The 18,090-nt window shown below is 35.8% G+C and overlaps 9 non-coding genes across 9 annotated transcripts; all 9 read left to right on the top strand.

Annotated features, from left to right (window-relative positions):
* The first annotated feature begins 1,058 nt into the window (after positions 1 to 1,058).
* Trnaa-agc lies at positions 1,059 to 1,131 on the top strand. The gene has a single exon. It is a non-coding gene; the product is annotated as a tRNA-Ala (tRNA).
* A 2,398-nt stretch (positions 1,132 to 3,529) lies between these two features.
* On the top strand, positions 3,530 to 3,602 carry Trnaa-agc. The gene has a single exon. It is a non-coding gene; the product is annotated as a tRNA-Ala (tRNA).
* Positions 3,603 to 12,761: 9,159 nt separating this feature from the next.
* Positions 12,762 to 12,834, top strand: Trnaa-agc. The gene has a single exon. It is a non-coding gene; the product is annotated as a tRNA-Ala (tRNA).
* A 749-nt stretch (positions 12,835 to 13,583) lies between these two features.
* On the top strand, positions 13,584 to 13,656 carry Trnaa-agc. The gene has a single exon. It is a non-coding gene; the product is annotated as a tRNA-Ala (tRNA).
* Positions 13,657 to 14,079: 423 nt separating this feature from the next.
* On the top strand, positions 14,080 to 14,152 carry Trnaa-agc. The gene has a single exon. It is a non-coding gene; the product is annotated as a tRNA-Ala (tRNA).
* A 1,806-nt stretch (positions 14,153 to 15,958) lies between these two features.
* On the top strand, positions 15,959 to 16,031 carry Trnaa-agc. The gene has a single exon. It is a non-coding gene; the product is annotated as a tRNA-Ala (tRNA).
* Positions 16,032 to 16,257: 226 nt separating this feature from the next.
* Trnaa-agc lies at positions 16,258 to 16,330 on the top strand. The gene has a single exon. It is a non-coding gene; the product is annotated as a tRNA-Ala (tRNA).
* A 758-nt stretch (positions 16,331 to 17,088) lies between these two features.
* Trnaa-agc lies at positions 17,089 to 17,161 on the top strand. Its single transcript has one exon. It is a non-coding gene; the product is annotated as a tRNA-Ala (tRNA).
* An 824-nt stretch (positions 17,162 to 17,985) lies between these two features.
* On the top strand, positions 17,986 to 18,058 carry Trnaa-agc. Its single transcript has one exon. It is a non-coding gene; the product is annotated as a tRNA-Ala (tRNA).
* The last annotated feature ends 32 nt before the right edge of the window (positions 18,059 to 18,090 follow it).

An 18,090-nucleotide genomic window follows, 5' to 3' on the forward strand; every position in this document is an offset into this window, starting at 1 on the left:
GAGATTGTTGAGTATGAAGCACGTGAAACCTTGATTGCTTAGCATGTGAAAGGTACCAGGATCGATACGCGGTGCTTCCAAATCTATTTTTTTTATATCGTGGTTGTGGTTGTTGAGAATAAAACACGTAAAACCTTTAAATAAAATGTAGTCACTTGACGGGGGCGTAGATCAAGTGTAGAGCGCTCGCTTAGCATGTGAGAGTTACTGGGATCGATACCCGACGCTTTCAAATCTTACTTTGTTATGTCTTGATTATGATTAAAATTGTTGGTGAGTGATTTTTAAGTATGAATACGTGAAATTTCTGATGAAATGGCTTCAATTGCAGGGTACCGGTGCCGATACGATAAAAATTGTTGAGTGGTTGTTGAGAATAAACCGTGAAACCTTTGAATAAAATGGCGTTTATTTTGCCGGGGACGTAGCCCAAGTGGTAGAGCGCTTGTTTAGCCTGTTGTAGGTACCGTGACTCATAACCGGAGCTTTCAAAACTTAGTTTAATATGTCTTGATGACGATAAAAATTGTTGCAAGTGATTGTTAAGTATAAAATACGTGAAATTTTTGAATGCAATGGGATCACTTGCAGAGTACCGGGGTCGATACTCGGCGCTTCTAAATCTTACTATTTTGTCTTGATAACGAAAACATTGTTGAGAGTAGTTGTTGAAACGGCGCTTCCAGATTGTACTATTTCATATCTTAGTAACGATAAAAAAGTTGTGTGGTTGTTGAGAATGAAACACGTGAGACCTTTGAATAAAATGGTGTCGCTTGACAATGGCATAGCTCAAGTGGTAGAGTGCTCGCTTAGCAAGTGAGAGGTACCGGGATTCATACCCAGCGCTTTAAAAACTAAGTTTATTATGTCTTGATGACGATAAAAATGGTTGCGAGTGATTGTTAAGTATAAAATACGTGAAATGTTTGAATGCAATGGGTTCACTTGCAGAGTACCGGGATCGATACTCGGCGCTTCCAAAACTTACTATTTTGTCTTGGTAACAATAAATATTGTTGAGAGTGGTTGTTGAAATAAACACAATAACATACGTTGGGGGCGTAGCTCAAGCGGTAGAGCGCTCGCTTAGCATGTGAGAGGTACTGGGATCGATACCCGGCGCTTCCAAATCTCAGAATTTTATGTCTAGGTGACGATAAAAATTGTTTTAAATGATTGTTGAGTATAAAACACGTGAAACCTTTAAATGGAAATGCGTTATTTGCCGGGGACGTAGATCAAGTGGTAGAGCGCTCGCTTAGCGTGTGGGTGGTACCGTGATAGATATCCGGCGCTTGTGTGGTTGTTGAGGATAAAACACGTGAAACCTTTGAATAAAATGATGTCGCTTGACGGGGGCCTAGCTCAAGTGGTAGAGCGCTCGCTTAGCATGTGAGAGGTACCGGGATCTATACCCGGCGCTTCCAAATCTTACTATTTTATGTCTTGGTGACGATAAAAATTGTTGTGAGAGATTGTTGAGTATGAAGCACGTGAAACCTTGATTGCTTAGCATGTGAAAGGTACCAGGATCGATACGCGGTGCTTCCAAATCTATTTTTTTTATATCGTGGTTGTGGTTGTTGAAAATAAAACAAGTAAAACCTTTGAATAAAATGTAGTTACTTGACGGGGGCGTAGATCAAGTGGTAGAGCGCTCGCTTAGCATGTGAGAGTTACTGGTATCGATACCCGACGCTTCCAAATCTTACTATTTTATGTCTTGCTGACGATAAAAATTGTTGTGAGAGATTGTTGAGTATGAAGCACGTGAAACCTTGATTGCTCAGCATGTGAGAGGTACCAGGTTCACTTTTTTATATCGTGGTGACGATAAAAATTGTTGTGAGTGGTTGTTGAGAATAAAACACGTAAAACCTTTAAATAAAATGTAGTCATTTGCCGGGGGCGTAGATCAATTGGTAGAGCGCTCGCTTGGCATGTGAGAGTTACTGGTATCTATACCCGACGCTTTCAAATCTTACTTTGTTATGTCTTGATGATGATAAAAATTGTTGTGAGTGATTTTTAAGTATAAAATACGTGAAATTTCTGAATGAAATGGCTTTACTTGCAGGGTACCGGTGCCAATACGATAAAAATTGTTGAGAATAAAACACGTAAAACCTTTTAATAAATTGGCGTTATTTGCCGGGGACGTAGCTCAAGTGGTAGAGTGCTCGTTTAACCTGTTGTAGGTACCGTGATTCATAACCGGAGCTTTCAAAACTTAGTTTAATATGTCTTGATGACGATACAAATTGTTGCAAGTGATTGTTAAGTATGAAATACGTGAAATTTTTGAATGCAATGGATTCACTTGCAGAGTACCGCGGTCGATACTCGGCCCTTCCAAATCTTACTATTTTATCTTGGTAACAAGAAAAATTGTTGAGAGTGGTTGCTGAAAATAAAACAGTAATATACGTTGGGGGCGTAGCTCAAGTGGTAGAACGCTCGCGTAGCATGTGAGAGGTACCGGGATCGATACCCGGCGCTTCCAAGTCTTAGAATTTTATGTCTAGGTGACGATAAAAATGGTTGTGTTGATTGTTGAGTATAAAACACGTGGTGAAACTTTTAAATGAAATTGCGTTATTTGTCGGGGACGTAGATCAAGTGGTAGAGCGCTCGCTTAGCGTGTGGGAGGTTCCGGGATAGATACCCGGCGCTTGTGTGGTTGTTGAGAATAAAACACGTGAAACCTTTGAATAAAATGGCGTTATTTGCCGGGGACGTAGCTCAAGTGGTAGTGCGCTCGTTCAGCCTGTTGTAGGTACCGTGACTCATAACCGGAGCTTTCAAAACTTTGTTTAATATGTCTTGATGACGATAAAAATTGTTGCAAGTGATTGTTAAGTATAAAATACGTGAAATTTTTGAATGCAATGGGATCACTTGCAGAGTACCGGGGTCGATACTCGGCGCTTCCAAATCTTACTATTTTGTCTTGATAACGAAAACATTGTTGAGAGTAGTTGTTGAAAATAAAAAAATTAAACGCCAGGTTGATACCCGTCGCTTCCAGATTGTACTATTTCATATCTTGATAACCATAAAAAAGTTGTGTGGTTGTTTAGAATAAAACACGTGAGACCTTTGAATAAAATGGTGTCGCTTGACGAGGACATAGCTCAAGTGGTAGAGTGCTCGCTTAGCATGTGAGAGGTACCGGGATTCATAGCCAGCGCTTTAAAATCTTAGTTTATTATGTCTTGATGACGATAAAATGGTTACGAGTGATTGTTAAGTATAAAATACGTAAAATGTTTGAATGCAATGGGTTCACTTGCAGAGTACCGGGATCGATACTCGGCGCTTCCAAATCTTACTATTTTGTCTTGGTAACGATAAATATTGTTGAGAGTGGTTGTTGAAAATAAAACAACAACATACGGTGGGGGCGTAGCTCAAGTGGTAGAGCGCTCGCTCAGCATGTGAGAGGTACCGAGATCGATACCCGGCGCTTGTGTGGTTGTTGAGAATAAAACACGTGAAACCTTTGAATAAAATGGTGTCGCATGGCGGGGACGTAGCTCAAGTGGTAGAGCGCTCGCTTAGCATGTGAGAGGTACCGGGATCGATTCCCGGCGCTTCCAAATCTTACTATTTCATGTCTTGGTGACGATAAAAATTGTTGTGAGAGATTGTTGAGTATAAAGCACGTGAAACCTTGATTGCTTAGCATGTGAGAGATACCAGGATCGATACGCGGTGCTTCCAAATCTAACTTTCCCATGAAGAAATTAATATCGGTACAATATATTACGAATATTGGTTTTCTGTGGCCGTGATTAGCTATATTGCATAAATATCGGCGAACGTCGGTTCTGTGATGATATCAACTAATCGATCAGGCCAACGTCAGCCGATATTGAGGCAATAATCTCTATAAATGGCCTTATCCAATATTGGTCTCAAACTAAAATAGAAATATTGATGCAATATTTTTTATCATCGGCTAATAAATATTGTCCTCAAATAGAAGAATAAATATTGATGCAATATTTTTTTATCATCGACTGATAAATATTGTCCTCAAACTAAAATAGAAATATTGATGCAATATTTTTTATCATCGGCTGATAAATATTGTCCTCAAAATAAAATAGAAATATTGATGCAATATTTTTTTATCATGGGCTGATAAATATTGTCCTCAAGCTAAAATATAAATATTGATGCAATATTTTTTTATCATCGGCTAAAAAATATTGTTCCCAAAGTGAAATATGAATATTGATGCAACATTTTTATCATAGGCTAAAAAATATTTATTTATTTATTTATTTATTAATTTTACAAGCCGTCGGTATAATATTTAATATTATAATAAGGCTTAAGTCATTATTTTATAGGTTTAATATAATTTAATTAATTATTAGCTATTTCATTACTTAATTTATTTACTATAAACCTATTTATATTTACTTAATTATAATTTTTTTTTTTTTTTTTTTAAATATAACTAGTTTGTTTGTTACAAGTGTTTTTAAAAATTTAATAAGTAATTTTAATAAGCTTTACAATACATACTTTTACAATATTAACAAATTTTAGGTTATTTTATGATATTTTAACAAATTTAAGTATCTTATATTATTGTAATTATTATTATTATTAATACTATCATTTTTATTGTTATTGTTAAATATTTTTACAATTTTTTTTTTCTTTTACAAATTTTTAGGTATTTTGATGAAGGAAATATTTTGTTTCACAATTTTTAAGTGTTTTTAAATATAAGTTTTTGGTTAACTAATTATTAAGTATTTTAACAATAACAGTCAAAATAAAAAAATTAAAATTTTGTTTCACAATTTTAGAGTGTTTTGAATTATAAGTTTTTAGTTAACTAATTATTAAGTATTTTAACAATAACAGTCTTATGAAAATAATAATTAGGAAAAAAAAAAAAAAAAAAAAAAAAAAAAAAAAAACTTTCTCAAATTTTTTTGTTTTTTAAATTGTAAGTGTTTAATTAACTAATAATTAAGTATTTTAACAATATAACAATAACAGTTATATAAAACAAAAAAAGAAAAAATAAACAAAGAAAGAAATAATAATAATAATAATAATAATAGTAATTTAGAAGTATTTAGTTTAACGAACGAATTATGTTGTCACGAGCATAGTAGACATAGACATGGCTGGTAGGTGACATCAGTTAGTTTGGGCCCGTAGATTCGTAGGGATTTTTACCATCGTCGATCCATCGATCTTGCTGCTGCCTGTAATAGAGAAATTTCTTCGAGCGGAAAAAGTCGCGTTAATGATTAGTTGAGATTTTCGGGAAATCGATTATTGTTCTCAAAGTGAAATATAAATATTGATGCAATATTTTTTTATCATCAGCTGACAAATATTGTCCACAAATTGAAATAAAAATATTGATGCAACATTTTTTATCAACAGGTACAAAATATTATCGTCAAATTGAAAAATAAATATTTATGCAAAAAATTTTATCATCGGGTACAAAATTTTTTATCATAAGCTAATAAATATTGTCCTCAAAATAAAAAATAAATATTGATGCAACATTTTTTTATAATTGACTATTAAATATTGTTCTCATGTTAATAATAAATATTGTTTCCCACAGTAGAGGTTTGTTTTCTTGGGAAAATCCACATTGCTAATAATATGTTTTGTCGAATTTTGTCATTCTGAATCAAATTAGCCCATATTTTAAAAAAATCCTAATTATTGTTATTATATTTAAAATAAAAAACAAAAATCTTGCCTGGGATCGAACCTGAGACTACGAGGCTAAGAGGCAGCAACGCTACCGCTTGGCCAAGGACTCGTACAGAATGAAAGCAATATACGCGAGACATAAGGCTTTAAATATTTAACCATGTGATTATTCACAAATATTCAATACTACAAGCTAAAATGTAAAAGATACGTAAAAAGTTTATTCGGACGAAAGATGCGGAATAAAATTACGAATAAAATGATATATAATTCAATATGTGTGTTCATATAATTATTTTCAGATTTTTCAATTTTTCTTGAATTTTAGCACTGCAACTCGCCCATAGGCCAAACCGTTTGAAATACGGAATTGTGATATATGAAAGAATAATTAAAAATTTTGAGACGATTCTAACAATGTATAATACTTTATATGGTTTATTTATGACAATATGCATTTGGAATTTTTTCTTAAATTACAGGAGTAGCTTATTTTCCAAACTGTTTACAATACGAAGTTTAGTTGTATGAAAGAAAAACTAATCATCATCAAAAGTTTGTAACTAAATAAGTTATAGAAAGGAAAGATATAAATTTTGACAGAATAGTCATAATGTTTGATAATAATAAATGCAATGTGGCATGTCAATAAATCTGTACATTTGCATAGCAAGATTCTAGACTATGATATGAAGTAATTATTTTTTAAGGTAAAAGTAGAGTCAATTACATTTTACAATCTCATTTTAACGCTTTCATAAATTATTCATATTGATAATATAAAATGATATATAATAAATATATTAACAAGGAATACAAGGTTTTAGATGACAATACAAACTTGGTCAAAAATATTTTGGGGTTATGATTGAAAAAAATTCCCAGTCACTGTTCTAGACGATAAGATAAAAGTTATCATTTCTAAAGGAAACAGTTAAGTCAATCCTATTTCATAATCTCATTTCAATGCTTTCATAAATATTTCATAATGAATAATAGATATATTAACAAGTAATACAAGTTTTAAATGACAATGCAAACTTGGTCAAAAATATTTTGGGGTTATGATTGAAAAAACTTCCCAGTCACTGTTCTAGACGATAAGATAAAAGTTATCATTTCTAAAGGAAACAGTTAAGTCAATCCTATTTTACAATCTCATGACAATGCTTTCATAAATATTTCATAATGAATAATAGATATATTAACAAGTAATACAAGTTTTAAATGACAATGCAAACTTGGTCAAAAATATTTTGGGGTTATGATTGAAAAAATTTCCCAGTCACTGTTCTAGACGATAAGATAAAAGTTATCATTTCTAAAGGAAACAGTTAAGTCAATCCTATTTTACAATCTCATTTCAATGCTTTCATAAATATTTCATAATGAATAATAGATATATTAACAAGTAATACAAGTTTTAAATGACAATGCAAACTTGGTCAAAAATAGTTTGGGGTTATGATTGAAAAAATTTCCCAGTCACTGTTCTAGACGATAAGATAAAAGTTATCATTTCTAAAGGAAACAGTTAAGTCAATCCTATTTTACAATCTCATTTCAATGCTTTCATAAATATTTCATAATGAATAATAGATATATTAACAAGTAATACAAGTTTTAAATGACAATGCAAACTTGGTCAAAAATATTTTGGGGTTATGATTGAAAAAATTTCCCAGTCACTGTTCTAGACGATAAGATAAGTTATCATTTCTAAAGGAAACAGTTAAGTCAATCCTATTTCATAATCTCATTTCAATGCTTTCATAAATATTTCATAATGAATAATATTTATATTAACAATGAATACAATATGTTCAGCTGATGTACAGTGTTTTATCGAGTGACGATGTTATAAATAGTTAAATTAATTTGCTTTTGCTTCTGTTATTTGATTATAATTTACTTGATATATATCAAATGTAAGGTAGGTTTCCCAATGACTGTTCTAGACGATTAAATAAATATTTCATAATGGATAATAAATATATTAACAACAAATAAAATATGTTCAGATGCTGTGAAATGTTTTATCGAGTGATGATGTTATAAATAGGAAAGTTTATATGCTTTTGTTATTGTTATAAAAAAATTTTACTTGATATGTATTAATAAATATCTATTAAAAAAATAATCAATATTTATGACACTTTTGTGTTTTATAATTAATCATATTTTTAATGCAGTTATATATTTGTATCATTGTTTATATTTAATAAATAAATGTCCACAAAAACATTGTTAATAAATTTACTTATATGTTCATTTCAGAAATAAATAAATAAATAAATAAATTTCAGGTGTTTTATTGTTAAATAAATGACCTTGATTTATGCGTTGAACTTGAACTTCAAATCTTCAAATATTTGTGTAATATTTCAACATCAGTTATAAGTTTCAGAATAATTCAATAATCAATAATTTAAAATGTTCACCAGCTCTCTGTCTAATGGTATATTACCTACCAACATTCATCAATTTGTAGGCAACATTGGTTCCAAATTTCCAAATATAGACCAATATAGACCAATGTTGGTTTACCTATATGGCTTCAATATAAAAAATGTTCAATTTTTATGACCAGCCGATATTGGTTTCAAATTTGACCAATGTAGATTGTATATTGCTTGTAGATTCAGACCACATTAATTTCTACATGGGTTCTTACATCGTGGTGACGATAAAAATTGTTGTGAGTGGTTGTTGAGAATAAAACACGTAAAACCTTTGAATAAAATGTAGTCACTTGACGGAGGCGTAGATCAAGTGGTAGAGCGCTCGCATAGCACGTAAGAGTTACTGGTATCGATACCCGACGCTTTCAAATCTTACTTTGTTATGTCTTGATGATGATAAAAATTGTTGTGAGTGATTTTTAAGTATAAAATACGTGAAATTTCTGAATGAAATGGCTTCACTTGCAGGGTACTGGTGCCGATACGATAAAAATTGTTGAGAGGTTGTTGAGAATAAAACACGTAAAACGTTTGACTAAAATGGCGTTATTTGCCGGAGACGTAGCTCAAGTGGTAGAGCGCTCGTTTAGCGTGTGGGAGGTACCGTGATACATAGGGTGCGTTCGACTTGGACGCTTACGCGCTGTGAGCGCTCACGCTTATAAGCACGAATTTTTAGCGTTCGACTTGGCCGATAAGCGCTCAGAATCGATAACTCAAATCCGTTCGTTTTGGAAACTGTGAGCGTCAATAAGCATCAAAATGGCGGCAACTGGCGGTAACGGTAATTGTGTAAATTTTATTACTTTCTGGATCATTCAGCGGGATTATAAAGAATTTAACAATTAATAAATAAATGAAATTTCGTTTGCTTATGCTTAATTCATATTAACATTAAAATTAAAATTTAAAATTATTTAAAATTAATTAAATTTAAAATTAATTAATATTAATATTAATATTAAAAAATAATTGTGTTATACAACTTGGCATTTTTGCGGGATTATAAAGAATTTAACAATTAATGAATAAATGAAATTTGGTTAGCTTATGCTTAATTAATAGTAATATTAAAATTAAAATTTAGAATTATTTAATATTAATATTAATATTAAAAAATAAATGTGATATACAACTTGGCATTTTTGCGGGATTATATAGAATTTAACAATTAATAAATAAATGAAATTTGGTTAGCTTATGCTTAATTAATAGTAATATTAAAATTAAAATTTAGAATTATTTAATATTAATATTAATATTAAAAAATAAATGTGATATACAACTTGGCATTTTTGCGGGATTATATAGAATTTAACAATTAATAAATAAATGAAATTTGGTTAGCTTATGCTTAATTAATAGTAATATTAAAATTGAAATTTAAAATTAATTAATATCAATATCAATATTAAAAAATAATTGTGATCTACAGCTTGCCATTTTTGCGGAATTATAAAGAATTTGACAATTAATAAACAAATGAAATGACAGATAGTAAAAACAACTGACGCTCACGCTCACGCTGCCCTACCTCCGTGGCGTGAGCGCGTTTGAGCGCAAAATATGTGCTACGAGCATCCTACGATGGTGCTACGAGCGTACTTATGCCACACTCACAGCGCCAAGTCGAACGATGAAAGCGCGCTCACGGCGCGCTCACAGCGCGTAAGCGTCCAAGTCGAATGCACCCATAATTGGCGCTTTCAAAACTAAGTTTATTATGTCTTGATGACGAAAAATTTGTTGCAAGTGATTATTAAGTATGAAATACGTGGAATTTTTGAATGCAATGGATTCACTTGCAGAGTACCGCGGTCGATACTCGGCGCTTCCAAATCTTACTATTCTGTCTTGGTAACAAGAAAAATTGTTGAGAGTGGTTGTTGAAAATAAAACAATAACATACGTTGGGGGCGTAGCGCAAGTGGTAGAGCGCTCGCTTAGCATGTGAGAGGCACCGGGATCGATACCCGGCGCTTCCAAATCTTAGAATTTTATGTCTAGGTGACGATAAAAATTGTTGTGAATGATTGTTGAGTATAAAAAACGTGAAACCTTTAAATGAAATGAAATGAAATGAAAATGCGTTATTTGCGGGGAACGTAGATCAAGTGGTAGAGCGCTCGCTTAGCGTGTGGGAGGTACCGGGATAGATATCCGGCGCTTATGTGGTTGTTGAGAATAAAACACGTGAAACCTTTGAATAAAATGATGTCGCTTGACGGGGGCGTAGCTCAAGTGGTAGAGCGCTCGCTTAGCTTGTGAGAGGTACAGGAATCGATACCCGGCGCTTCCAAATCTTACTATTTTATGTCTAGGTGACGATAAAAATTGTTGTGAGAGATTGTTGAGTATGAAGCACGTGAAACCTTGATTGCTTAGCATGTGAAAGGTACCAGGTTCGATACGCGGTGCTTCCAAATCTAACTTTTTTATATCGTGGTGACGATAAAAATTGTTGTGAGTGGTTGTTGAGAATAAAACACGTAAAACCTTTAAATAAAATGTAGTCATTTGCCGGGGGCGTAGATCAAGTGGTAGAGCGCTCGCTTGGCATGTGAGAGTTACTGGTATCGATACCCGACGCTTTCAAATCTTACTTTGCTATGTCTTGATGATGATAAAAATTGTTGTGAGTGATTTTTAAGTATAAAATACGTGAAATTTCTGAATGAAATGGCTTTACTTGCAGGGTACCGGTGCCGATACGATAAAAATTGTTGAGAATAAAACACGTGAAACCTTTTAATAAATTGGCGTTATTTGCCGGGGACGTAGCTCAAGTGGTAGAGCGCTCGTTTAACCTGTTGTAGGTACCGTGATTCATAACCGGAGCTTTCAAACCTTAGTTTAATATGTCTTGATGACGATAAAAATTGTTGCAAGTGATTGTTAAGTATGAAATACGTGAAATTTTTGAATGCCATGAATTTACTTGCAGAGTACCGCGGTCGATACTCGGCGCTTCCAAATCTTACTATTTTGTCTTGGTAACAAGAAAAATTGTTGAGAGTGGTTGCTGAAAATAAAACAGTAACATACGTTGGGGGCGTAGCTCAAGTGGTGGAGCGCTCGCGTAGCATGTGAGAGGTACCGGGATCGATACCCGGCGCTTCCAAATCTTAGAATTTTATGTCTAGATGACGATAAAAATTATTGTGTTGATTGTTGAGTATAAAACACGTGGTGAAACTTTTAAATGAAATTGCGTTATTTGCCAGGGACGTAGATCAAGTGGTAGAGCGCTCGCTTAGCGTGTGGGAGGTTCCGGGATAGATACCCGGCGCTTGTGTGGTTGTTGAGAATAAAACACGTGAAACCTTTGAATAAAATGGCGTTATTTGCCGGGGACGTAGCTCAAGTGGTAGAGCGCTCGTTTAGCCTGTTGTAGGTACCGTGACTCATAACCGGAGCTTTCAAAACTTAGTTTAATATGTCTTGATGACGATAAAAATTGTTGCAAGTGATTGTTAAGTATAAAATACGTGAAATTTTTGAATGCAATGGGATCACTTGCAGAGTACCGGGGTCGATACTCGGCGCTTCCAAATCTTACTATTTTGTCTTGATAACGAAAACATTGTTGAGAGTAGTTGTTGAAAATAAAAAAATTAAACGCCGGGTTGATACCCGGCGCTTCCAGATTGTACTATTTCATATCTTGATAACCATAAAAAAGTTGTGTGGTTGTTTAGAATGAAACACGTGAGACCTTTGAATAAAATGGTGTCGCTTGACGAGGGCATAGCTCAAGTGGTGGAGTGCTCGCTTAGCATGTGAGAGGTACCGGGATTCATACCCAGCGCTTTAAAATCTTAGTTTATTATGTCTTGATGACGATAAAATGGTTACGAGTGATTGTTAAGTATAAAATACGTGAAATGTTTGAATGCAATGGGTTCACTTGCAGAGTACCGGGATCGATACTCGGCGCTTCCAAATCTTACTATTTTGTCTTGGTAACGATAAATATTGTTGAGAGTGGTTGTTGAAAATAAAACAATAGCATACGTTGGGGACGTAGCTCAAGTGGTAGAGCGCTCGCTCAGCATGTGAGAGGTACCGAGATCGATACCCGGCGCTTCCAAATCTTAGAATTTCATGTCTAGGTGACGATAAAAATGGTTGTGAATGATTGTTGAGTATAAAACACATGAAACCTTTAAAGAAAATTGCGTTATTTGCTGGGGACGTAGATCAAGTGGTAGAGCGCTCGCTTAGCGTGTGGGAGGTACCGGGATAGATACCCGGCGCTTGTGTGGTTGTTGAGAATAAAACACGTGAAACTTTTGAATAAAATGGTGTCGCATGACGAGGGCATAGCTCAAGTGGTAGAGTGATCGCCTAGCATGTGAGAGGTACCGGGATTTATACCCAGCGCTTTAAAAACTTAGTTTATTATGTCTTGATGACGATAAAAATGGTTGCGAGTGATTGTTAAGTATAAAATACGTGAAATGTTTGAATGCAATGGGTTCACTTGCAGAGTACCGGGATCGATACTCGGCGATTCCAAATCTTACTATTTTGTCTTGGTAACGATAAATATTGTTGATAGTGGTTGTTGAAAATAAAACAATAACATACGTTGGGGGCGTAGCTCAAGCGGTAGAGCGCTCGCTTAGCATGTGAGAGGTACCGGGATCGATACCCGGCGCTTCCAAATCTTACTATTTTATGTCTTGGTGACGATAAAAATTGTTGTGAGAGATTGTTGAGTATAAAGCACGTGAAACCTTGGTTGCTTAGCATGTGAGAGATACCAGGATCGATACGCGGTGCTTCCAAATCTAACTTTCTCACATCGTGGTGACGATAAAAATTGTTGTGAGTGGTTGTTGAGAATAAAACACGTAAAACCTTTAAATAAAATGTAGTCATTTGCCGGGGGCGTAGATCAATTGGTAGAGCGCTCGCTTGGCATGTGAGAGTTACTGGTATCTATACCCGACGCTTTCAAATCTTACTTTGTTATGTCTTGATGATGATAAAAATTGTTGTGAGTGATTTTTAAGTATAAAATACGTGAAATTTCTGAATAAAATGGCTTTACTTGCAGGGTACCGGTGCCGATACGATAAAAATTGTTGAGAATAAAACACGTGAAACCTTTTAATAAATTGGCGTTATTTGCCGGGGACGTAGCTCAAGTGGTAGAGCGCTCGTTTAACCTGTTGTAGGTACCGTGATTCATAACCGGAGCTTTCAAACCTTAGTTTAATATGTCTTGATGACGAAAAAAATTGTTGCAAGTGATTATTAAGTATGAAATACGTGGAATTTTTGAATGCAATGGTTTCACTTGCAGAGTACCGCGGTCGATACTCGGCGCTTCCAAATCTTACTATTTTGTCTTGGTAACAAGAAAAATTGTTGAGAGTGGTTGTTGAAAATAAAACAATAACATACGTTGGGGGCGTAGCGCAAGTGGTAGAGCGCTCGCTTAGCATGTGGGAGGTACCGGGATCGATACCCGGCGCTTCCAAATCTTAGAATTTTATGTCTAGGTGACGATAAAAATTGTTGTGAATGATTGTTGTGTATAAAACACGTGAAACCTTGATTGCTTAGCATGTGAGAGGTACCGAGATCGATACTCGGCGCTTCCAAATCTTACTATTTTATGTCTTGGTGACGATAAAACTTGTTGTGAGAGATTGTTGAGTATAAAGCATGTGAAACCTTGAATGCTTAGCATGTGAGAGGTACCGAGATCGATACTCGGCGCTTCCAAATCTTACTATTTTATGTCTTGGTGACGATAAAACTTGTTGTGAGAGATTGTTGAGTATAAAGCATGTGAAACCTTGAATGCTTAGCATGTGCTTCCAAATCTAACTTTCTTACTTCGTGGTGACGATAAAAATTGTTGTGAGTGGTTGTTGAGAATAAAACAGTAACATACGTTGGGGGCGTAGCTCAAGTGGTAGAGCGCTCGCTTAGCATGTGAGAGGTACCGGGATCGATACCCGGCGCTTCCAAATCTTAGAATTTCATGTCTAGGTGACGATAAAAATTGTTGTGAATGATTGTTGAGTATAAAACACGTGGTGAAACTTTTAAATGAAATTGCGTTATTTGCCGGGGACGTAGATCAAGTGGTAGAGCGCTCGCTTAGCGTGTGGGAGGTACCGGAATAGATATCCGGCGCTTGTGTGGTTGTTGAGAATAAAACACGTGAAACCTTTGAATAAAATGATGTCGCTTGACGGGGGCGTAGCTCAAGTGGTAGAGCGCTCGCTTAGCTTGTGAGAGGTACAGGGATCGATACCCGGCGCTTCCAAATCTTACTATTTTATGTCTTGGTGACGATAAAAATGACGCAATGAAGAATGATATGGATCACTTGCAGAGTACCGGGGTCGATACTCGGCGCTTCCAAATCTTACTATTTTGTCTTGATAACGAAAACATTGTTGAGAGTAGTTGTTGAAACGGCGCTTCCAAATTGTACTATTTCATATCTTAGTAACGATAAAAAAAGTTGTGTGGTTGTTGAGAATAAAACACGTGAGACATTTGAATAAAATGGTGTCGCATGACGAGGGCATAGCTCAAGTGGTAGAGTGCTCGCCTAGCATGTGAGAGGTACCGGGATTCATACCCAGCGCTTTAAAAACTTAGTTTATTATGTCTTGATGACGATAAAAGTGGTTGCGAGTGATTGTTAAGTATAAAATACGTGAAATGTTTGAATGCAATGGGTTCACTTGCAGAGTACCGGGATCGATACTCGGCGCTTCCAAATCTTACTATTTTGTCTTGGTAACGATAAATATTGTTGAGAGTGGTTGTTGAAAATAAAACAGTAACATACGTTGGGGGCGTAGCTCAAGTAGTAGAGCGCTCGCTTAGCATGTGAGAGGTACCGGGATCGATACCCGACGCTTCCAGAACTTGGAATTTCATGTCTAGGTGACGATAAAAAATTTTGTGAATGATTGTTGAGTATAAAACACGTGAAACCTTTAAACGAAATTGCGTTATTTGGCGGGGACGTAGATCAAGTGGTAGAGCGCTCGCTTAGCGTGTGGGAGGTACCGGGATAGATACCCGGCGCTTGTGTGGTTGTTGAGAATAAAACACGTCAAACCTTTAAATAAAATGGCGTTATTTGCCGGGGACGTAGCTCAAGTGGTAGAGCGCTCGTTTAGCCTGTTGTTGGTAACGTGACTCATAACCGGAGCTTTCAAAACTTAGTTTAATATGTCTTGATGACGATAAAAATTGTTGCAAGTGATTGTTAAGTATAAAATACGTGAAGTTTTTGAATTCAATGGGATCACTTGCAGAGTACCGGGGTCGATATTCGGCGCTTCCAAATCTTACTATTTTGTCTTGATAACGAAAACATTGTTGAGAGTAGTTGTTGAAAATAAAAAAATTAAACGCCGCGTCGATACCCGGCGCTTCCAGATTGTACTATTTCATATCTTGATAACCATAAAAAAGTTGTGTGGTTGTTTAGAATAAAACACGTGAGACCTTTGAATAAAATGGTGTCGCTTGACGAGAGCATAGCTCAAGTGGTAGAGTGCTCGCTTAGCATGTGAGAGGTACCGGGATTCATACCCAGCGCTTTAAAAACTTAGTTTATTATGTCTTGATGACGATAAAATGGTTACGAGTGATTGTTAAGTATAAAATACGTAAAATGTTTGAATGCAATGGGTTCACTTGCAGAGTACCGGGATCGATACTCGGCGCTTCCAAATCTTACTATTTTGTCTTGCTAACGATAAATATTGTTGAGAGTGGTTGTTGAAAATAAAACAATAACATACTTTGGGGGCGTAGCTCAAGTGGTAGAGCGCTCGCTTAGCATGTGAGAGGTACCGAGATCGATACCCGGCGCTTCCAAATCTTAGAATTTCATTTCTAGGTGACGATAAAAATGGTTGTGAATGATTGTTGAGTATAAAACACGTGAAACCTTTAAACGAAATTGCGTTATTTGCTGGGGACGTAGATCAAGCGGTAGAGCGCTCGCTTAGCGTGTGGGAGGTACCGGGATAGATACCCGGCGCTTGTGTGGTTGTTGAGAATAAAACACGTGAAACCTTTGAATAAAATGGTGTCGCATGACGGGGACGTAGCTCAAGTGGTAGAGCGCTCGCTTAGCATGTGAGAGGTACCGGGATCGATTCCCGGCGCTTCCAAATCTTACTATTTCATGTCTTGGTGACGATAAAAATTGTTGCGAGAGATTGTTGAGTATAAAGCACGTGAAACCTTGATTGCTTAGCATGTGAGAGATACCAGGATCGATACGCGGTGCTTCCAAATCTAACTTTCTTACATCGTGGTGACGATAAAAATTGTTGTGAGTGGTTGTTGAGAATAAAACACGTAAAACCTTTGAATAAAATGTAGTCACTTGACGGAGGCGTAGATCAAGTGGTAGAGCGCTCGCTTAGCACGTAAGAGTTACTGGTATTAATACCCGACGCTTTCAAATCTTACTTTGTTATGTCTTGATGATGATAAAAATTGTTGTGAGTGATTTTTAAGTATAAAATACGTGAAATTTCTGAATGAAATGGCTTCACTTGCAGGGTACTGGTGCCGATACGATAAAAATTGTTGAGAGGTTGTTGAGAATAAAACACGTGAAACGTTTGAATAAAATGGCGTTATTTGCCGGAGACGTAGCTCAAGTGGTAGAGCGCTCGTTTAGCGTGTGGGAGGTACCGTGATACATAATTGGCGCTTTCAAAACTAAGTTTATTATGTCTTGATGACGAAAAAAAATTGTTGCAAGTGATATTAAGTATGAAATACGTGGAATTTTGAATGCAATGGATTCACTTGCAGAGTACCGCGGTCGATACTCGGCGCTTCCAAATCTTACTATTTTGACTTGGTAACAAGAAAAATTGTGAGAGTGGTTGTTGAAATAAAAACAATAACATACGTTGGGGGCGTAGCGCAAGTGGTAGAGCGCTCGCTTAGCATGTGGGAGGTACCGGGATCGATACCCGGCGCTTCCAAATCTTAGAATTTTATGTCTAGGTGACGATAAAAATTGTTGTGAATGATTGTTGAGTATAAAACACGTGAAACCTTTAAATGAAATGAAAATGCGTTATTTGCGGGGAACGTAGATCAAGTGGTAGAGCGCTCGCTTAGCGTGTGGGAGGTACCGGGATAGATATCCGGCGCTTGTGTGGTTGTTGAGAATAAAACACGTGAAACCTTTGAATAAAATGGCGTTATTTGCCGGGGACGTAGCTCAAGTGGTAGAGCGCTCGTTTAGCCTGTTGTAGGTACCGTGACTCATAACCGGAGCTTTCAAGACTTAGTTTAATATGTCTTGATGACGATAAAAATTGTTGCAAGTGATTGTTAAGTATAAAATACTTGAAGTTTTTGAATTCAATGGGATCACTTGCAGAGTACCGGGGTCGATACTCGGCGCTTCCAAATCTTACTATTTTGTCTTGATAACGAAAACATTGTTGAGAGTAGTTGTTGAAAATAAAAAAATTAAACGCCGCGTCGATACCCGGCGCTTCCAGATTGTACTATTTCATATCTTAATAACGATAAAAAAGTTATGTGGTTGTTGAGAATAAAACACGTGAGACCTTTGAATAAAATGGTGTCGCTTGACGAGGGCATAGCTCAAGTGGTAGAGTGCTCGCTTAGCATGTGAGAGGTACCGGGATTCATACCCAGCGCTTTAAAAACTAAGTTTATTATTAAAACAGAGTACCGGGATCGATACTCGGTGCTTCCACAACTTACTATTTTGTCTTGGTAACATTAAATATTGTTGAGAGTGGTTGTTGAAAATAAAACAATAACATACGTTGGGGGCGTAGCTCAAGCGGTAGAGCGCTCGCTTAGCATGTGAGAGGTACCGGGATCGATACCCGGCGCTTCCAAATCTTAGAATTTTATGTCTAGGTGACGATAA

Source organism: Ctenocephalides felis, unplaced genomic scaffold (assembly GCF_003426905.1).
Source record: "Ctenocephalides felis isolate EL2017-DRISC unplaced genomic scaffold, ASM342690v1 CF-g0.4_SCAFFOLD_01492, whole genome shotgun sequence".
Taxonomy (NCBI): domain Eukaryota; kingdom Metazoa; phylum Arthropoda; class Insecta; order Siphonaptera; family Pulicidae; genus Ctenocephalides; species Ctenocephalides felis.